This window comes from Dendrobates tinctorius, unplaced genomic scaffold, assembly GCF_039654945.1.
Source record: "Dendrobates tinctorius isolate UK_male_01 unplaced genomic scaffold, ASM3965494v1 ptg000113l, whole genome shotgun sequence".
In the NCBI taxonomy this organism is placed as follows: domain Eukaryota; kingdom Metazoa; phylum Chordata; class Amphibia; order Anura; family Dendrobatidae; genus Dendrobates; species Dendrobates tinctorius.
In genome coordinates this window covers 15,394,056-15,415,395 of record NW_027361781.1, presented here as the reverse complement: position 1 = coordinate 15,415,395, position 21,340 = coordinate 15,394,056, and positions in this window count along the sequence as shown.

The following is a 21,340-nucleotide window of genomic DNA, read 5'->3' as shown; positions in this document are numbered from 1 at the left end:
GACAAGGCAGACCCCTGAAAAACAATCCCATGTTAATATTATTCCAAATAACCAAACTGTGCAGGGGGCTCAATGCAGTCAGGTAAGTACCGTTCTCCTGGCATTTACCGAACTCAGACTCGTCCATCACATGCCAGATAGAGAAGTGTGATCCATCACTGCACAGAACACGTTTCCTCCAGAAACCGGTGGAGGCGACTTCACAGCACTCCCTCTGACGCTTGACATTGTGCTTGGTGATATAAGGCTGCATGCAGCAGCTCGGCCATGAAGCTCCTGGCGGGGGGAGGGGACGCAGGGTTTGTTCTGTTATCACCAGAGGAGATCTGGATTCTGCATTTACGGAGTCAGCAGAGCGTTGGTGACTTTTCTGCTCCTCAGCACTCAGTGACCTCGCTCTGTAACGTTACGGGGTCTCCACTTTGTGGCTGAGTTGCTGCGGTTCCTTCCTCTTCTCGATAATATCACTTACAGATGATGGGGGAAGATTTTGGGGGAAGAATTGTCATGACCTGACGTGTTACCCCGGTGGCTCCTGTTACAGGACCGCACTGGTATCTTTGAGCTCTTTACCACCTGCCATTCTGTCACGTCAGTAAAGGCAGACAGCATGGTGGGAGACCGGAGGTTATACACTGAGGCAATGGTACACTGTATTATATACTGGGGGCAAAGCGACTGAATGAAAAATGGAATTCAATGATTAAGTGTATCCCAATAGCTGTGTCCATATAGTGTAGATTTAGAAAGGTTAGCTTAGATCTCAAAGCTCTAATAATAAATCTTCAATCCCTCTCCTTTTACATCCCATGGACATCATGTATGGACAGTACTCCTGCAGTGGCTGCTCGCCATGGTCCTGTGACTAAGGCAGGAGTGATAGGTCCTTAATAGTGATGAGCGAATGTGCTCAGATAAGGTGTTATCTGAGCATGCTCGGATGCTAACAGAGTGACTTCGGCGTGCTTGAAAACTATGTTCAAGTCCCCGCAGCTGCATGTCTCACGGCTGTTCAACAGCCACAACACATGCAGGGCTTAACAAACGGCCAATCCCTGCATGTGTTGCATCTGTCTAACAGCCATGGGGACTTGAATATATTTTTCGAGCATGCCGGAGACACTCTGTTAGCACACGAACATGCTCGCTCATCAATAGTCCTAAATCTAAGAAGAATGTCTTTTTGTTTTTCTTCTCTTTCTCCGAAGAGGTTTAAGGTAGATACATAAAATGAAAACAATGGGGATAGGGGAAAATGTGTAGGTGGGTTAATGGCTGGCTCAGGGATAGGAAACAAAGGGCGGTTATTAATGGAGCACACTCAGACTGGGTCACGGTTAGCAGTGGGGTACCACAGGGGTCAGTTTAGGGCCCGCTTCTTTTTAACATATTTATTAATGACCTTGTAGGGTGCATAGAGAGTAGAATTTCAATATTTGCAGATGACACTAAACTCTGCAGGGTAATCAATACAGAGGAGGACAATTTTATATTACAGGAGGATTTATGTAAACTAGAAGCTTTGGGCTGATAAATGGCAAATGAGCTTTAATGGGGATAAATGTAAGGTCATGCACTTGGGTAGAACGAACAAGATGTATAATTATGTGCTTAATTGTAAAACACTGGGCAAAACAGTCACTGAAAAAGACCTGGGTGTATGGGTGGACGACAAACTCACATTTAGTGGCCAGTGTCAGGCAGCTGCTGCAAAGGCAAATAAAATAATGGGATGCATTAAGAGGCATAGATGCTCATGAGGAGAACATCATTTTACCTCTATATAAGTCACTAGTGCGACCACACTTAGAATACTGTGTACAGTTCTGGTCTCCGGTGTATAAGAAAGACATAGCTGAACTGGAGCGGGTGCAGAGAAGAGCGACCAAGGTTATTAGGGAACTGGGGGGTCTGCAATACCAAGACAGGTTATTACACTTGGAGTTATTTAGTTTGGAAAATCGAAGGCTTAGGGGTGATCTTATTACAATGTATAAATATATGCTGGGACAGTACAAAGACCTTTCTAATGATCTTTTTACTCTTAGACCTATGACGGGGACAAGGGGGCATCCTCTACGTCTGGAGGAAAGAAGGTTTAAGCATTCTCACAGACGCGGATTCTTTACTGTAAGAGCAGTGAGACTATGGAACTCTCTGCCATATGATGTTGTAATGAGTGATTCCCTACTAAAATTTAAGAAGGGCCTGGATAATATTACATGGTATATACACCAGTTTCCTTAATATTGCGTTGATCCAGGGAGCTAGTCTGATTGCCGTATGTGGAGTCGGGAAGGAATTTTTTTTCCCCAATGTGAAGCTTACTGTTTGCCACATGGGTTTTTTTTTGCCTTCCTCTGGACCAACATGTTAGGGCAGGTTAGGATAGGATATGGGTTGAACTAGATGGACTTAAAGTCTCCCTTCAACCTTAATAACTATGTTACTATGTTACTATAATAGTGATGGATGGGTAGATAATGTGATCCATTACTAGAATAAATTATGATGAGACATAAATAAATATTAGATGATATTGATGGGAAGGGACAGGTAGACACGGATTATCTTCAAACTGAGAAAGAGGATATACAGGTGGATAAGTAGATGAATGCATTTTCTCCATTTTGTGTTTAAAATCTTATAAAAGTTTTATCATTCATGTACTGGCTTCACCAAGTCTGTCACCTCATAATAAATCCGCTACTAGAGAAGTTTGAGATAGATATTAGATACAGGTGCTTCTCACAAACTTATATCATCATTAAAAAGTTAATGTATTTCAGTTCTTCAATACAAAAAATGAAACCCATATATTATAGAGTCATTACAGAGTGATCTATTTCACATGTTTATTTCTGTTAATGTTGATGATTATGGCTTACAGCCAATGATAACCCAAAAGTTATTATCTCAGTAAATTAGAATACTTTATAACACCAGCTTGAAAATTGATTTTAAAATCTGAAATGTTGGCATACTGAAATGTATGTTCAGTAAATGCACTCAATACTTGGTCGGGGTTTCTTTTGCATCAATTACTGCATCAATGCGGCGTGGCATGGAGGTGATCAGCCTGTGGCACTGCTGAGGTGTTATGGAAGCCCAGGTTGCTTTGATAGCAGCCTTCAGCTCATCTGCATTGTTGGGTCTGGTGTCTCTCATCTTCCTCTTGACAATACTCCATAGATTTTCTATGGAGCTAAGGGCAGGCGAGCTTACTGGCCAATCAAGCAAAGTGATACTGTTGTTTGTAAACCAGTTATTGGTACTTTTGGCAGTGTGGACAGGTGCCAAGTCCTGCTGGAGAATGAAATTTCCATCTCCAAGAAGCTTCTCCACAGAGGGAAGCATGAAGTGCTCTAAAATTTCCTGGTAGATGGCTGCTCTGACTTTGGTCTTGATAAAACACAGTGGACCTACACCAGCAGATGACATGGCTCCCCAAACCATCACTGATGGTGGAAACTTCACACTGGACCTCAAGCAGCTTGGATTGTGGACTCTCCACTCTTCCTCCAGACTCTGGGACCTTTATTTCCAAATGAAATGCAGTTTAATCTGAATACAACACCTTGGGCCACTTAGCAACAGTCCAGTTCTTTTTCTCCTTGGCCCAGATAAGACGCTTCTGGCGTTGTCTATTGGTCATGAGAGGCTTGACACAAGGAATGTGACACTTGTAGTCCATGTCCTGTATGCGTCTGTGTGTGGTGGCTCTTGAAGCAATGACTCCAGCAGCAGTCCACTCCTTGTGAATCTCCCACAAAATTTTGAATGGCTTTTTCCTAACAATCCTTTCAAGGCTGCAGTTATCCCGATTGCTTGTGCACCTTTTTCTACCACACTCTTTCCTTCCACTCAACTTTCCATTAATATTCTTGGATACAGCACTCTGTGAACAGCCAGCTTCTTTAGCAATGACCTTTTGTGGCTTACCCTCCTTGCGAAGTGTCAATGACTGCCTTCTGGATATCTGTCAAGTCAGCAGTCTTCCCCATGATTGTGGAGCCTAATGACACAGGCTAAGGGACCTTTTTAAACTCTTAGGAAGCCTTTGCTGGTGTTTTTTGTTAATTATTCTGATTTACTGAGATAATGACTTTGGGGTTTTCATTGGCTGTAAGGCTAATTTCACACTTGCTTTTTTTTGCAGCGCGTTTTTCCCGCAAAAAAACGCATTGAAAAAACGCATACAAAAGCATACAACTGCTGCGTTTTTTTCAAGCATTTTTATGAGCATGCATGAAAAAAACGCAGCGTTTTTATGCGTTTGTATGCGTTTTTAGTGCGTTTTTACCGCGTTTGCGTTTTTTACAAACATTAGGTGGCCCCTCACACTAACCCAAACCATGACTTTACTAACCCTGACCCTAACCCTAACCCTGACCCTAACCCTAACCCTAAACCCCCTTAACTAACCCTAACTCTAACCCAAACCCCTAAATTCCATGGTTAACAAAAAAAACGCATGTGCAAAAAAACGCATACATAAGCATGCCAATGCGCACATATGCGCACCCATAGACTTATAATGGGTGTCTTGCTGTAAAAAAACGCATTGCGCGCGCATGCGTTTTTTTGAGGCAAGTCGGACGCCCAAAAAATGCAACAGGATGCATTTTGTGCGCCCGAGCGCATACCGCAAAAAAACGCATGCGCGCAAAAACGCAAACGCGTGTGTATGCGCACATAAGCGCATCCCATGCAAAGTATAGGAAAAAAAACGCATGCGTTTTTTAGCGCTAAAATCCCGCGAAAAAAAACGCAAGTGTGAAACCAGCCTTAGCCATAATCGTCAACATTAGCAGAAATAAACACGTGAAATAGATCACTGTCTATATAATATATGAAATTCACTTTCTGCATTGAAGAATTGAAAAATTAACTTTTTCATGATATTCTGATGTGAGAAGCACCTGTAGATTTGGGATGAATAGTTACATATTATTAGATATGTTAAAAATCTGACATTAGAGAAACAGATTGTTATACGTTAGTATGGTATGAAATAGACTAGAGATGTACACTATCTAACTTGCAACACCGAAAAGGAAAAGTTGTGGAATTATAGAAATCACAGGATAGATAAACATGTTACTCATGCAAATTATGAAGAAATAGAAGCAAATTTTTCAAAACATCTTGCTTTATTCAGTATTGACTATGAGCACTACGTGCAGAAATCCTGGAACTTACAGCCTTGGCTGCGATCAGTGAGGTTACTAATGGTTATGTGAGGAGTGTTGTGCCACACTGAATGCACTTGGGCAAATCATGAAAATCCACTGTTGGCAGCTGCCTTTGCCGACCAATGACGGATGACGTCCCAGATATGCTCCGACAAGTCTAGAGACATTGCAGGCCATGGTAGCACGTTTAGACCATGGAGGCTGCTCACAGTAGCATAAGCAACATACAAAAGGCATTGTCATGTTGAAGAAACTTCTCCTGGGACACTTTCACGTTCCCTGGTGAAGGCTCCTTCATGGCATTGCCAGCATGGTTCGTTTCCAGACCAATCTCCGGATGTGTCTGTGTCCAAGACAAAAGCAGGATTTACCAGTGAAGGGGATAGACCTCATTTCCAGCCTTCTATAATAGGTAGATTATAGATAAGTATGAGATATTTAATAGATATACTGTAAGATATGACATATCTATAATATAACGCTGCAGTCTGGCTCCAGACAGAATGAGGCAGCGCGGTGAGGAGAGTGTATGGCGTCGGAGATGGCGGTACGCATACACACTGCATACTGCTATGTCCGGCGCCATACTTACCTGACCGGGAGGAGCGTTGCCTCGGCGCTTCTCTTCGGCCGGAGACTGGGGCGGGAGTGCGGCCGGAATCGCGCATGCGCATAGCGTGATCCGGCGCCATTTTACTGAAGACACACTTGCAGTGTGTCTTCAGCAATATGGCGCTGGACAGCGCTATGGGCATGAGCGTACTTCGGAGCCAGACTCCTCCCCCGGCCTCCAGCAGAACGTGGTGACAGCGCTGGAGCACAGGAAAGAAGGGTGCATACCAGGATAGGGGAGGTGAGAAGACCATGCATACCAGGATAGGGGAGGTGAGAAGACCATGCATACCAGGATAGGGGAGGTGAGAAGACCATGCATACCAGGATAGGGGAGGTGAGAGGACCATGCATACCAGGATAGGGGAGGTGAGAGGACCATGCTTACCAGGATAGGGGAGGTGAGAGGACCTTGCTTACCAGGATTGGGGGATGACAGGACCATGCATACCGGGATTGGGGGATGAAGGGTACCATGCATACCAAGATTGGGGGATGAAGGGTACCATGCATACCAGGATAGGGATGAGGGAGTACCATGCATACCAGGAATGGGGGGTGAGAGGACCATGCATACCAGGATTGGGGGGTGAGGGGACCATGCATACCAGGATAGGGGGTGAGGGGACCATGCATACCAGGATAGGGGGTGAGGGGACCATGCATACCAGGATGAAGAATGGGGTGCCAAGCATACCAGGATAGGGGAGGTGAGAGGACCATGCAAACCAGGATTGGGGGATGAGGGGTACCATGCATACCAGGATTGGGGGATGAGGGGTACCATGCATACCAGGATTGGGGGATGAGGGGTACCATGCATACCAGGATAGGGGGGTGAGGGGTACTATGCATATCAGGATTGGGGGATGAGAGGACTATGCATACCAGGATTAGGGGATGAGGGGTACCATGCATACCAGGATTGGGGGATGAGGGGTACCATGCATACCAGGATTGGGGGATGAGGGGTACCATGCATACCAGGATAGGGGGGTGAGAGGTACCATGCATACCAGGATTGGGGGATGAGAGGACTATGCATACCAGGATTGGGGGATGAGGGGTACCATGCATACCAGGATAGGGGGGTGAGGGGTACCATGCATACCAGGATTGGGGGGATGAGGGGTACCATGCATACCAGGATTGGGGGATGAGAGGACTATGCATACCAGGATTGGGGGTGAGGGGGCCATGCATACCAGGATATGGGGTGAGGGGGGCATGCATACCAGGATGAAGAATGGGGTGCCATGCATACCAGGATAGGGGGGTGAGGGGTACCATGCATACCAGGATTGGGGGGATGAGGGGTACCATGCATACCAGGATTGGGGGATGAGAGGACTATGCATACCAGGATTGGGGGTGAGGGGGCCATGCATACCAGGATATGGGGTGAGGGGGGCATGCATACCAGGATGAAGAATGGGGTGCCATGCATACCAGAATTGGGGGGGGTGAGGGTACCATGCATACCAGGATAGGAATGAGGGGTGCCATGCGTACCAGGATAGGAGGGTGGCAGCACATACCAGGATGGGAGACCATATACCAATTAAAATGCTCACCACCCGGGCGAAGAACGGGTTCATAGCTAGTAGATAATATAATGGTCCAAAGTTGTGTATGTGCATTTTAAGATGTAGCAGAGCTGGCAGCTACCTCATTAGGTTTCCACAATGTTCATATTTCCCTTTGCAGATAATGAACCTTAGAATTCAGTGCATAGAAGTGGTGCACAGGGGCCCGAGAGATATGGTGGCCATTTCCACCTCCTAAACAGGTAAAATTGTGCATTATGATGAGTAATTGGACTGCAAGGGGCCCATGTATTTTTCTTGTATAGGGGCCCTCTTCTGTCTGTGTCCACCAGTGCTTAGAAGTCAGTACATAGAAGTGGGTTATATATGTACAGAGGGATGGATTTATGTTCTTCTATGAGGAGGTTGAGTTAATAAAGCAGCCCTGCTTTAATGTATGGCCACAAGGTCACATGGTAAGACCACATGACTGGGTCCTAGGCTTAGGACTGAGAGACAATGAGACATTTTGTGTGCAGAAGCCTCCATAAATGTTATCACCAGCAATGTATTAGCTGTTCCTCAGCAAGGTTATTGGGAACCTACAGTAAAAATTGGCAAAGCAGAGGTCTAATTGTTGAAATATGAATTGACTCTGGCTCCATCTAAAGACAGAGAAGTGATCCAGAGGACCATCTGCCTACAGTCATCCCCAAAAGTTTTGAGAATGACACAAATATTAATTTTTACAAAGTCTACTGCTTCATTTTTTCTAATGGCAATTTGCATATACTCCAGAATGTTATAAAGAGTGATCAGCTTAACAGCAATTACTTGCAAAGTCAATATTTGCCTAGAAAATGAACTTTATCCCCCAAAACACATTTCAACATCATTGCAGCCCTGCCTTAAAAGGACCAGCTAACATCGTTTCAGTGATTGATCTCCAGCCCTGTCCTCATCAACACCCACACCTGTGTTAATGGAGCAATCTGTCATGATTAAGTAAGAATGACACCACTGGACACTTTAAAAGGAGGCTGGTGCTTGGCATCATTGTTTCTCTTCTGTTAACCATGGTTATCTCTAAAGAAAGACGTGCAGTCATCATTGCACTGCACAGAAATGGCCTAACAGGGAAGAGTATCGCAGCTAGAAAGATTGCACCTCAGTCAACAATCTATCGCATCATCAAGAACTTCAAGGAGAGAGGTTCCCTTGTTGCCAAAAAGGCTCCAGGGCGCCCAAGAAAGGCCAGCAAGCGCCAGGACCGTCTCTTAAAAGTGTTTCAGCTGCGGGATCGGGCTACCAGCAGTGCAGAGCTTGCTCAGGAATGGCAGCAGGCAGGTGTGAGTGCATCTGCACGCACTGTGAGGCGGAGACTCTTGGAGCAAGGCCTGGTCTCAAGGAGGGCAGCAAAGAAGCCACTTCTCTCCAGAAAAAACATCATGGACAGACTGATATTCTGCAAGAGGTACAGGGAGTGGACTGCTGAGGACTGGGGTAAAGTCATTTTCTCTGATGAATCCCCTTTTCGATTGTTTGGGACATCTGGAAAACGGCTTATTCGGAGAAGACGAGGTGAGCGCTACCACCAGTCTTGTCTCATGCCAACTGTCAAGCATCCTGAAACCATTCATGTGTGGGGTTGCTTCTCAGCCAAGGGAATGGGCTCTCTCTCAGTCTTGCCTAAAAACACAGACATGAATAAAGAATGGTACCAGAATGTCCTCCGAGAGCAACTTCTCCCAACCGTCCGAGAGCAGTTTGTCGATCAACAATGTCTTTTTCAACATGATGGAGCACCTTGCCATAAAGCAAAGGTGATAACTAAATGGCTCAGGGAACAAAACATAGAGATTTTGGGACCATGGCCTGGAAACTCCCCAGATCTTCATCCCATTGAGAACTTGTGGTCAATCATCAAGAGACGAATGGACAAACAAAAACCTTCAAATTCAGACAAAATAAAAGCATTGATTTTGCAAGAATGGTCTGCTATCAGTCAAGATTTGATCCAGAAGTTGATTGAGAGCATGCCAGGGAGAATTGCAGAGGTCCTGAAGAAGGGTCAACACTGCAAATATCGACTTGCTGCATTAACTCATTCTAACTGTCAATATAACCTTTTGTTACAGAAATATAATTGCAACAATATTATGAGTATGTGATAAAAACATCTGACAAACACACATAAAAACCAGAGGGCAGCAGATCATGTGAAAATATAATATTTGTGTCATTCTCAAAACTTTTGGCCATGACTGTACTGCATGGGCACCAACGGTTTGCTGGCCCAGATGGACCCATCAGTATGGCCGGGTGGTGAGTAGATGTCCTATCTTTCTACCCACAGGTACTGAAACTGTGATCTGGTGCAAAGCACAAATAGGACTACGACATCAAAACTATGATGTCCTGGTAGATATGATCCCTCTGAACGGTGAAGTGCCCGTTCTGGTCACATGGAATCTTACTATGATAACCAGAGGGAGAGTCCCTATTTGTTTTCTGAATCTGTGATCAACAGGTGAATTTGAGAAAGTACTGTGCCGTTGCCAAGCTGTGAAGTGTCCTTCCAGGATATCATGAAACAAGAGACCCTGAACTGCCAGCAAAGTGTCCAGACAGAGGTTAGTCCTGTAAAAACTCCTGAAAGCCCATGGTGGAAACAAACCAGACAAGTGGAAGAGTGGAGATCTGAAGGTCATGAAAGAACACCATCAAGCCTTCAGTAAGAATTCCATGAACTTTGGTAAAGCAGAAGTCATTCAGCACACCATTACCACAGGTTCACAGCAACCTATCGGGCAAAGACACAAACCCATCCCTCCATCAATGTACCAGCCAGTTAAAAAGTTGATCCAGGATATGAAAAGCACAGATGTCAACAGAGACAGTCACAGTCCCTGGTCAGCACCATTTGTCCTTGTGAGGAACAAAGACTGGAACATCTGCTTCTGTGTGGACTATAGGAAATTGACCCAAAAAGATGCCTACCCCATATCACATATTGAGAAAAGACCCTCCTACTATATGCAAAAACTTTAATCCAGCTGGACTCTCTTCCAGATAAGAGTGATGGTGTATTTTTTAAATACTGAACACAGTATATAAAACGTACACCATCACTCTTATCTGGAAGAGTGTCCAGCTGGATTCTTCCTTCATATGCATGAATCACCTGATGATCCCCTACAATTAGGGGAAAACGTGTAGGCATGAATATCAAAACATCAATAAGGATAAGTATGCTATAGATTTTATTTTTGTGTCTTGCTCTGGGCTATTAATTATATGTTCCTGTGGGTCTCTGGATGGCTTTGGAGTGTCTTCATTATTAACCTTAAGCTTAGCATGCCATTGGGCATGTGCATTAACTCTGTGAAGGTTTAATCCTTCTTTTAAGCAATTGGGCAGGTGCAATAGATTCTTTGTTTTTGATTGAGTGTCTACACACTTTCCGTATATTGGCATGATCTTAGTGAAGGCTTTATTCTAATAGAATGGCCAAGGAAGGCCAGGCTCTCTCAAGGGGTAGCTTGGAATCATCAGTACCATGCAACTTAAACCCCCTTTTTTCATACGCTTTCAAGGGACCTGTAAAGAAAAGGATCTGTGATTCACCTTATCTATTACCTACTTTTATTTTATGGAGGTTTGTGTGAATGTGACTGACATACTCTGAGAGCTTTCTTTTACCTATAAACTACTAACATTATTGTTTGAGCCTTTTTCCACAATTATCTACTTTTATTATTTGGGTGTCTGTAACACTCTCCTCCCACAGTGATAGTTGGGCTATCAACCTATTTAATAGCCTGTATACTAGTAGTTTTCCTACACCCGGCTAGGGATTTTTAGGGTCACGAAGGGTGAGCCCATGTTGAGTGGGAGCGCTATTTTGATTTCTAGGGTGCCAAGTTCCACAGCAAGGTAGGGTGATTATCAGAATTCAATATATGGTGACTATCCCGTTTACCAACTATTTCCCTGTGGCGGTATTCCCTTCCATCACTATGCTCAGTACCTAAAGAGATTGCTGAGTACTGTTCACCAGAAAATACCCTTGTGACATTAGTAATGCTCTCGTCTGTGTTTTTGTGTGCTTGCTGTTTATTTTTCACGTTGGTGCTATTCTTTTGCAGGGTGTAACACAGGGTCAGTGCAGGAAAGCCGACGTTGAGCGCCACTTTGTTCCCCTTTCGCGCCAACCTCCGCGGAAAGGTAGGGAAATCATTAGACCTTATTAGGGTCGACATCCCTATTACCCATTTTCATCATACCTACCTCTGCTTACAAACCCCCCCTTTTTATATATTGATCTATTAAAGTTTTTTGTGTATAGTAGGAGGGTCTGTTCTCAACTGTTTTTGTCTGTTTTTGGGACCTTTATTAGAATTTTTTGTGTTTTTTATTCAAGTACTTGTAGCCCTAGAAGACCAAGAGAAAACAGCTTTCACAACACCTATTTGAATTCACTTTCATGCCATTTGGACTGAGCAATGTCCCAGGAACTTTTAAAAGGCTGATGGAACATTGCCTAGGTCACAAGAACTTTGAGATGGAATTTGTTGGGAATCTCTCTCAGGCAAAACTAACAGGTCAAGGAAATTCTTATCCTCTCTTGCTGACAACTTTATCTTCCAAAAGGTAGGGGAGAAAACAAGGGGAACAGCTACCTTGGATCTAATCCTTATAAACAGGGAGGAAATGGTTGAGGAGGTAAAAGTGGCTGGGACCCTAGGAGGTAGCGACCATGCTATTTTAGAATTTTGGATAACTAGAGGAGGAAGACCTGTGAAGACTCAGACTTCAAGGTTAGATTTCAGAAAGGCAGATTTTAAGGGATTCAGAAAGAGAATTGGAGGGATCCAATGGCTGGATATCCTTAAGGACAAAAATGTCCAGGAAGTATGGGAAATCTTGAAAAATGAAATTCTCAAAGCACAATTGTTAACAATTCCGAAAAGAGGGAAGAATAGAAAGCATTTAAGGAAACCAGGATGGATGAGCACAGAACTTAAGCACATGCTAAAAAGGAAGAAAGAAATGTTTATAAAATGGAAAGAGGGAGGCATATCTAAAGAAGAATATAGTGCTGTCTGCAGAACTTGCAGGGCACAAATCAGATTACTAAAGCTGACAATGAATTGAGGCTTGCAAGATACGTCAAAAGCAATAATAAAGGATTTTGGGGATATGTCAAAAGTAAAAGAAAAGTCAAAGATGCTATAGGATTTTTACAGGATGAAAATGATGAAATGGTAAGACAGGATGTTGAGAAGGCCGAACTTTTAAATTCCTATTTTGCATGTTTTCTCTCAGAAAGGAAATGTAACATCAGCTGTTCTTCACTGTCCTATTAAGGGAATAGAAAAATCCAGGATATCTATAAACAGAAATATAGTGAGGAAACACTTAGCTAACCTAAATGAATTCAAGTCTCCAGGTCCAGATGAATTACACCCCAGAGTACTGAAAGAGATAGCAGAAGAAATTTTTGAACCCCTCTCCATAATCTTTGAAAATTCTTGGAGAACAGGAGAAGTCCCAGAAGACTGGAGAAGAGCAAATGTTGTTCCTATCTTCAAAAAGAGGAAGAAGGTGGACCCAGGCAACTATAGGCCGGTGAGTCTGACTTCTATACCAGGAAAGATCTTTGAACAAATTATTAAACAACATGTATGTCAGTACCTGGATAAGAATGAAGTGATTAAACCGAGTCAGCATGGGTTTGTAACTAATAAGTCATGTCAGACTAACTTAATTTCCTTCTATGACGGAATCAATGATTGGGTGAATCAAGGAAATGCTATAGATATAGTATATCTTGACTTCAGCAAAGCATTTGACAAAGTATGTCATACAATCCTTATTGAAAAAATGACTAAGTATGGAATGGACAAGGCAACTGTTAGGTGGATTCATAATTGGCTTAGTGATAGGACCCAAAGAGTGGTCGGAAATGGCTGCACATCCAGTTGGAAGAATGTCTCAAGTGGGGTACCACAGGGGTCTGTCCTGGGCCCTGTATTGTTCAACATCTTTATCAACGATTTAGATGAAGGAATTGAGGGTAAACTGTATTAAATTTGCTGATGACACAAAGCTAGGAGGGATAGCTAATACTAGAGAAGAGAGAGAGAGGATTCAAAAAGATATAAATAAACTGGAGAAGTGGGCAGCAACTAACAGAATGGTTTTTAACAGGGAAAAATGCAAAGTACTACATCTGGGCAATAAAAATGAAAAAAGCATATACAGAATGGGAGGAATAGGGCTAAGCAACAGCACATGTGAAAAAGACTTGGGTATACTAATAGATCACAGACTGAATATGAGTCAACAAATATCTAAAGGGCTGTCACATTGTAGAAGGATCATCTTTATTCTCATTTGCATAAGGAAAGACTAGAAGCAATGGGATGAAACTGAATGGGAGGAGACACAGATTAGATATTAGAAAAAACTTTTTGACAGAGTGATCAATGAGTGGAACAGGCTGCCACGAGAAGTGGTGAGTTCTCCTTCAATGGAAGTCTTCAAACAGAGGCTGGACAGACATCTGACTGGGATGATTTAGCGAATCCTGCTTTGAGCAGGGGGTTGGACCAGATGGCCCAGGAGGTCCCTTCCAACTCTACGATTCTATGATTTAGGCCACATAGTGAATGCTGAAGTTGTGTTTCCAGATCCTGAAAAGATGGCCGTTGTCTAGAAGTGGCCTGGCTCTACTATTTTCCATGAAATCGGAGGCTTCTTAGGATTTGCAGGATACTACCGCCACTTCATCAAAAATTTTACGCAGACTGCTGCACCCCAGAAAACTGTTGAGGTCAGTCTGAACACCAGACAGGAAGGAGTCAATTGATCACCTGGAATGAGGAACTAAATGTCTATCAAATCAGCTGAAGAAAATGTTGACTGAGTCTCCTATCCTTTCATACCTTGACTACAACTTTATACAGATGCTAGCAAGAAAAGACTAGGTGCTCAAGTTCACGATGGTAAGGAAAACGTAATTGCCTATGCGAGTTGTGCCCTCAGACCAACAGAGCAAAATTCAGAGAACTACAGTTCCTTCGAGCTTGAATTCCTCGCATTGCTGTGGGCAGTGACTACTCCTTTCATAGCCTTCACAGTTGTCACACCTGAACACAGCCCACCTGGGAGCCATAGAACAGAGATGGGCATTACGACTGGCAAATTACAGATTATCTATCAAATACAGAGCAGGAAAATCTAACACCAATTCTGAAGCGCTGTTCCGGCATCGTACGGGTAAAGAGCCTGAAGGTGATGAATGGGAAGAAGTGGAAATGCAAGGTTTTCACCCATTTTCTGTAAAGCAAGGAGCCCATGTGATGAGGTGTAATATTCAGCCTTTGTCTGACCAGCAAGAGCAACAGTTGCAAAGCTGCCGGTATCCAAATTATCAAAGTCCAGGAAGAGAGTAGAGTGCTGAATACTCTAAGGAACATCCTCACTACAAAAAAAGTACTCCATAGAGACCAGGGCAGCTACAGGAACATTGAGTAAAGTAGACTCTTGAGACAATGGAAATGGTTATTCTTTGAAAGAGAACTGCTGGTTCGAAGAGCCATTGACCCAATTACCCATGAGCGAGTAATCCAGATCATTGTACCAACACAAGGTGCCAACATTGTCTTGGAAGCCTATCATAACCAATCCAGACATTTTGGTTGCCACAAGACTGAGGCCAACATTCAAAGGAGATTCAATTGGATCGGGATGAAAAATGGTGCCGTGAATGTACCGCTTGTACCTTGAGACATGGAGGAAGTTCTGATCAGAAAGCACCACTGCATCCAACAGTCCGTCACAAGCCATTGGAGTTGGTTGTATTGGATCACGTGAAACTACAGCCTAGTGCCGCTAGAGTCTCCTATGCCCTGACTAACATCGACCCCCTATACAAAATTTGCTATGGCATTGCCAGTGAAATACGTTACAGCGAAAACAGCCAAAATCTTCTGGAAGACTTTTTTTCAATCTTATGGATATCCAGAAAAGATCCTAACTGTTAGAGGTGCCAAATTTGAATCTGAACTGTTCCAGAAACTGTGCACCTTCTTTGGCTGTAAGAAAGTGAGAACTACTGCATATCATCCACAGAGTAACGGCCTGTGTGAGTGGATGAACCAGACTCTAACTGACGTGCTGGGCCAAACCTGCTGAGCAGAAAACTGGCCACATCTACTGTCAGAATTGGTCTACCTAGCTAATCCAATTGTGGAGGAGAGAATGAAAGTCGTTCGTCAGAGACAAGAAGAAAACCACAACTTAAATGCCAAAGCAAAACCCATGACAGTCGAAGAACGAGTTTGGCTTAAGAGGAATGACGAGGTATCCCATGACGAAAGGTCAGAAACCGCTTCAGAATGTGAAAGTAATAGGTTTCCTGTTGGATGGCCATTTGGTCCTTCCTTGCAGTTGTCCATCCCACAACCTGATTACCCACAGTAGGAACTTACTGACTCTCAGCAACACCCCACTGAATATATTGACTATGAATCCCCTGAGATTGAGCCCCCATCAGATATCACAAGTGATCATTAAGGAGGTCAGAGAGTGACCAATGGCCATGTGCCAGCAAGATACCTTGAATGACTGAGTTAATGTGTTATCCTATGTACTTTAATTGGGACTATTGAAAGAGAAAATAACCCACTGCAAGAAACTGATGCAACAGCCCCATATTCTTCATTTCCCCCCATTTGTATGCAACGTTCAAGTGACATACCTTCAAAGACATTTTTGACTCATTTTATATTAGTTCCAGGTTACAGCACTTGTACAGAGACTCGTGGACTCATGATATTTCACCATTTCCATTTTGTGGATGTTTCTCTTATAGGTTCTCCTAGAACACGGTAAGAAGTTCCAGATAAATGGGGACATGTATGACCATACCGTGACATGGTTACACCACATGACCAGGTCCTGGTTTAGCACTGAGAGAGAAGGAGACATTTTTTGGGCAGAGTTTGTATTGTAGGGAAACTGAAGGAACAGGTAGGAAGCAGCCAGAAACTCTTGTAAAAGAGAAACCACAGCTTCAGCTCAGATATCTGTGTGATCAGGACTGTGCATATAAGCAGAAGATGAGACTCGGGAATCACTGCACCATTGTTATATCTGCATTACTATACTGGAAAGTAACTGTGATTGCTGCATTGGAATTGAATCTCTGTTACACTGTCGTTTATCTGGATGTACCTGGGTATTCATGCCGCAAGTAAAGTTTATCAATAGCCCCTTTGGCCTCACTGTTTCCTGGACTATTTGGAGTGCACCACGTTACATCACAATGCCAGGAAACAAAGGTTAATTAAGAACACCCTGTCGTCACGAACTGTGTGTTCTTTTATTTTTGTCCCTGCCATAGTGAAGTGGTAACATCCGCACACCACATGGTGCGTGACCTATGTCATAGTAGTGCATCATGGCATTACAGTAATAGGTATGATTTATCATAGATTATAGATAGTTATGATATATGAAAGATTGTAGATAGGTGTGAGATATGACTGAGATTATAGATAAGTTTGAGATATGATGGATAATAGGTATAATATATATAGATAATATGTATGAGATGATATTACAGATATGATAGATTATTGATAGGTATGATAGATAATTGATTATAAATAGATGGATAATAGATGGGTATGAGATATGATATACGCATATATAGGTAATATGTTTGAGATATGATAGCTTATAGATAGGTATGAGATACCATAGAGAGAGCTTTCTTCTTGGAATAGTTTTGCTTTTGCTGTCTTGTTACTCTTGTATAAGGGTAGGAATCACACGGCTGCGCAGGACATAAAACTTCGGGCGTCTGTCTCGGTGCGCCATTTATATAACTGCATATTAAGTTGTGATGTGACTGTTTTGGGCAATGTTCCTTCCTGACTGGCGCTCTGAGATTCCCGTCCGATAGATTTATATGACGTGGGGAAATGGTAAACTACATTAATTGGCTTTGTTTTCAAGAAAAAGGTCATTTATCAAGAGGCTTTTCTTATGCCCGCTCAAGATGCCTTAAATCATTATAACAAATTCATGATATTTGCTGCTCTAGGGTCGGCAATAAATTTGCTTTGAACATGAATGAGGAGAGACACGGTTTTCTCAATATGCTGTTGCGTATTTCTATCCTGAGTGACATGCTGCAGTATATCAGGAGGAGCTGTCATACACGATCCTGAGCGCTGCGCTGTCTGGGGACCTGGCCACGCTTCTATTGGTGGCGTAACCCTCTCATTGCTGGCGATGGAAGAAACTTCTGCTGCAATTGTTCTTATTAAACAGTGAGGCTAATATTGCACCTTACTGAGATGAATTTATCACCCGGCCATGGTGTTCAAGGTTTTACTACATTATAAAGAGTCTACGATAAAACTGAGGATATTAAACTGCTGAAAATGTCGTCTTGTCTCCAATCCGGCAACCAAATGACATCCCATCTGGTCTCCGGTAGCTCACTGGAGGCACTGGTCCTTCTTACCGGGTTACTGTTGCAGTGGCCACTAGAGGGTGCTCACTGCAACAGATTTATACAGCTCCCATTCAGTTCAATACCCCTAGTGGTGGCTACAAGCAGCCAAATTGGTATATTTCATATGTGACCCTAATACATGGTTAGTAGTAGATAAGGAAGGGCAACTTGTGTCAGCCCTTTCCGTCCTAAAATTGTGGTATGGTGGCAAAATGCCAGCTGTATGTACACTGTAATGCCCTCTTTCATCTGTGCCCCCTGTGCATCAATGCCAATAGCCTCTTCAAGGAGGAAGAGAACAGGGTCTCTCGCATCACCTATTGGAGGTAGCAGTCATGTAAATCATTGTATCAATGTATGTATCAGTGAACATCCTGTGTATGGTACCTATAATGACATCTTCACTTTCTCTATTGCTATAACATAAGTACAATCTTGTCGCACCATCCGATTTCCTGCATGTTAATCCTTCCTGATATTTTTTTCTCTCGCTCAATATTGAGTTCTTATTTTCCATAGTCTTTCAACACAATGGGGCAGATTTATGAATCATTTCTAATTATTCAACAGACGAAATAGCCATAAAATGCACCAAGTTTATCGCCGTGACTCATGATGGGTGATACTTTTGGTGATTTTGCTTATCTAAGATTAGACCACCTCTCGGTTGGCTTACTATTTGGCGCAATGTGGCACACTTCAGATCATGCCCGTTTCTTGTCAAGCCACGCTCCTTGTTGAGCGAGTTGCAGAAAATACATAAATTCAAAATAATACATCAAAAGACAAGCGCTAGTTTTCATTTGACATAAATTAAGCCAGAATTCTGGTTCATTTATCGTAAAGGGTTCTTCTCAATATTGTAAATAGTTAAGACATACCTCCCACCCATCCCGATTCTCACGGGGCAGTCCCGTTTTTGCCCCCTCCACCGACATCCCGCCCGGGACTCTATTTTTCTCCCGTACTGCACCCCTATACACCGACCCCCATCCTCGCACTCCCGGAGAGATCCACCTCAGCCTGCAATGATGTCGCTAGGCTGTTCTGTGGCCTTTTCGCACAGGACCTGTGATGAGGTCACAGGAGGGGAGGAGTCAGGGGTCACATGATCAGGGGCCTCTGTGTATGCAGGACTCTGCTGTGCTGCTTGTCATGGTGCTGGATGAGGGTAAGTTTGTGTGGGGTCAAGAGGGATTTACAGTGTGGATGTAGCAGAGCTGCGTGTGTACGAGGTGTGCGGAGTGGAGCTGCGTGTGTACGAGGTGTGCGGAGCGGAGCTGCGTGTGTACGAGGTGAGCGGAGCTGCGTGTGTACGAGGTGTGCGGAGTGGAGCCGCGTTTGTACGAGGTGTGCAGAGTGGAGCCGCGTGTGTACGAGGCATACAAAGCGGAACCGTGTGAGCATGAGGTGTGCAGAGCCGTGCGTGTACAAGGTGTATGGTGGGGAGCATTCATACCTCCCAACCATCCCGAATCCAGCGGGACAGTCCCGATTTTGAGAGTCTGCCCCGCTGTCCCGGCCGGTAGCTTACTTTTCCCGCAGACACAGGAGTACATGGCGGAGGCCTGAGGAGCACTTTAAAACTCGCACATGACTGTCCACCGGAAGTGATGTGCAGAAAGCTGACCAGAATTGAGGTAATTTCATGAGATTGTGACCTAACCTTGGATGCACTTCAGGGAATGCTTCAGATCCATCACCATGTCCTCCTCGGACAGCGGGGTTGCCTTGGAATCGGGGATGCCAGCCATGTGAGCGGATCATGATATGTCCTGCATCGGGAGGCTCAAATGGGCATTACAATGGGAGCCGGGCTGCTATAGTATCTTTATAGCATCTTTATTTCTTATTCTCTGTTTCTCTGTTATTTCTTTCGCTCTCTGTTTCTCTCACTCTGTTCTTTCTTTCCCCTCTTTCTTTCTTTTTTTTCACTTTTCTTTCTTTACTTCTTTCTTTCTCTTTGTTTTTTCTATCTCTCTGTTCTTTCTTTCCCCTCTTTCTTTCGCTCTGTTCTTTCTTTCTTTTCTTTCCCCTCTTTCTTTCCCTCTCCCTGTTTTTTTTTTCTGTCCCCTCTTTCTTTCTCTCTGTTCTTTCCCCCTCTATATTTCTCTGTTCTTTCTTTCTATCTGTTCTTTCTTTTTACTTTCCCCTCTTTCTCTCTCTGTTTTTTCTTTTGCTCTGTTCTTTCTTTCCCCTCTTTCTTTTTCTCTCTGTTCTTTCTTTCTCTCTGTTCTTTCTTTCTATCTGTTCTCTCTCTGTTCTTTCTTTCCCTTCTTTCTTTCTCTGTTCTGTTTTTCTGTCCCATCTTTCTTTCTCTCTGCTCTTTCTTTTCTGTCCCCTCTTTCTCTGTTCTTTCTTTTATGTCTCGTCTTTCTTTCTCACTTTTCTTTCCCCTTTCTTTCTCTGTTCTTTCTTTCTTTCCCCTCTTCCTTTCTTTCACTATCTTCTTTCTTTCCTCTCTCTCTGTTCTTCCTTTCTCTTTCTCTGTTCTTTTTCTCTGTTTATTTCTCTCTCTGTTCTTTTTTTCTGTCCCCTCTTTCTTTCTCTGTTCTTCTTTTTTTCTGTTTCTCTCTGTTCTTTCTTTCTCTCTGTTCTTTCTTTCTCTCTGTTCTTTTTTTTTCTGTCCCCTCTCTCTCTGCTCTTTCTTTCTCGTTCTTTCGTTTTCTCTGTTCTTTCTATTTTCTGTTTTCTTTCTCCTCTTTCTTTCTTTCCTTCTTTTTCTTTCACTCTGTTCTTTCTTTCTTCCCCTCTTTCTTTCTCGCTCTGTTCTTTCTTTCTCTCTCTAATCATTCTTTTTTCTTTCTCTGTTCTTTCTTTACCCTCTTTCTATTTCTTTCCCCTCTTTCTTTCTCTCTGTTCTTCTTTCTTTACTACTTTCTTTCTCTGTTCTTTCTGTCTCTCTGCTCTTTCTTTCTTTACTTTATTTCTTTCTCTCTATCTCTATTTCTCTCTATTTCTCTCTATCTCTATCTCTATTTCTCTCTATCTCTATCTATGATTCGCTGTTCTTTCTTTCTCTCTGTTGTTTTCTGTCCCCTTTTTCTCTTTCTGTTCTTTTTTCTGTCCCCTCTTTCTTTCTCTGTTCTTTCTTTCTTTCTTTTTTCTGTTCTTTCTTTCCCCTTTCTTTCTCTGTTCTTTCTTTCTCCCTTCTATCTGTTTTCTTTCGCTCTGTTCTTTCTTTCCCCCTTCCTTCTGTTTTTTCACTCTGTTCTTTCTTTCCCCTCTTTCTTTCTCACTCTGTTCTTTCTTTCTCTAATCATTCTTTTTTTCTTTCTCTGTTCTTTCTCTCTGTTCTTTCTTTAGTTCTTTCTGTCTTTGTTCTTTGTCTCTCTGCTCTTTCTTTACCTTCTTTCTTTCTCTCTGTTCTTTCTTTCTCTTTCTTTCTGTTCTTTCTTTCTCTGTTCTTTTTTCTGTCCCTTTTTTCTTTCGCTCTGTTCTTCCTTTCTTTCTCTGTTCTTTCTTTCTCTGTT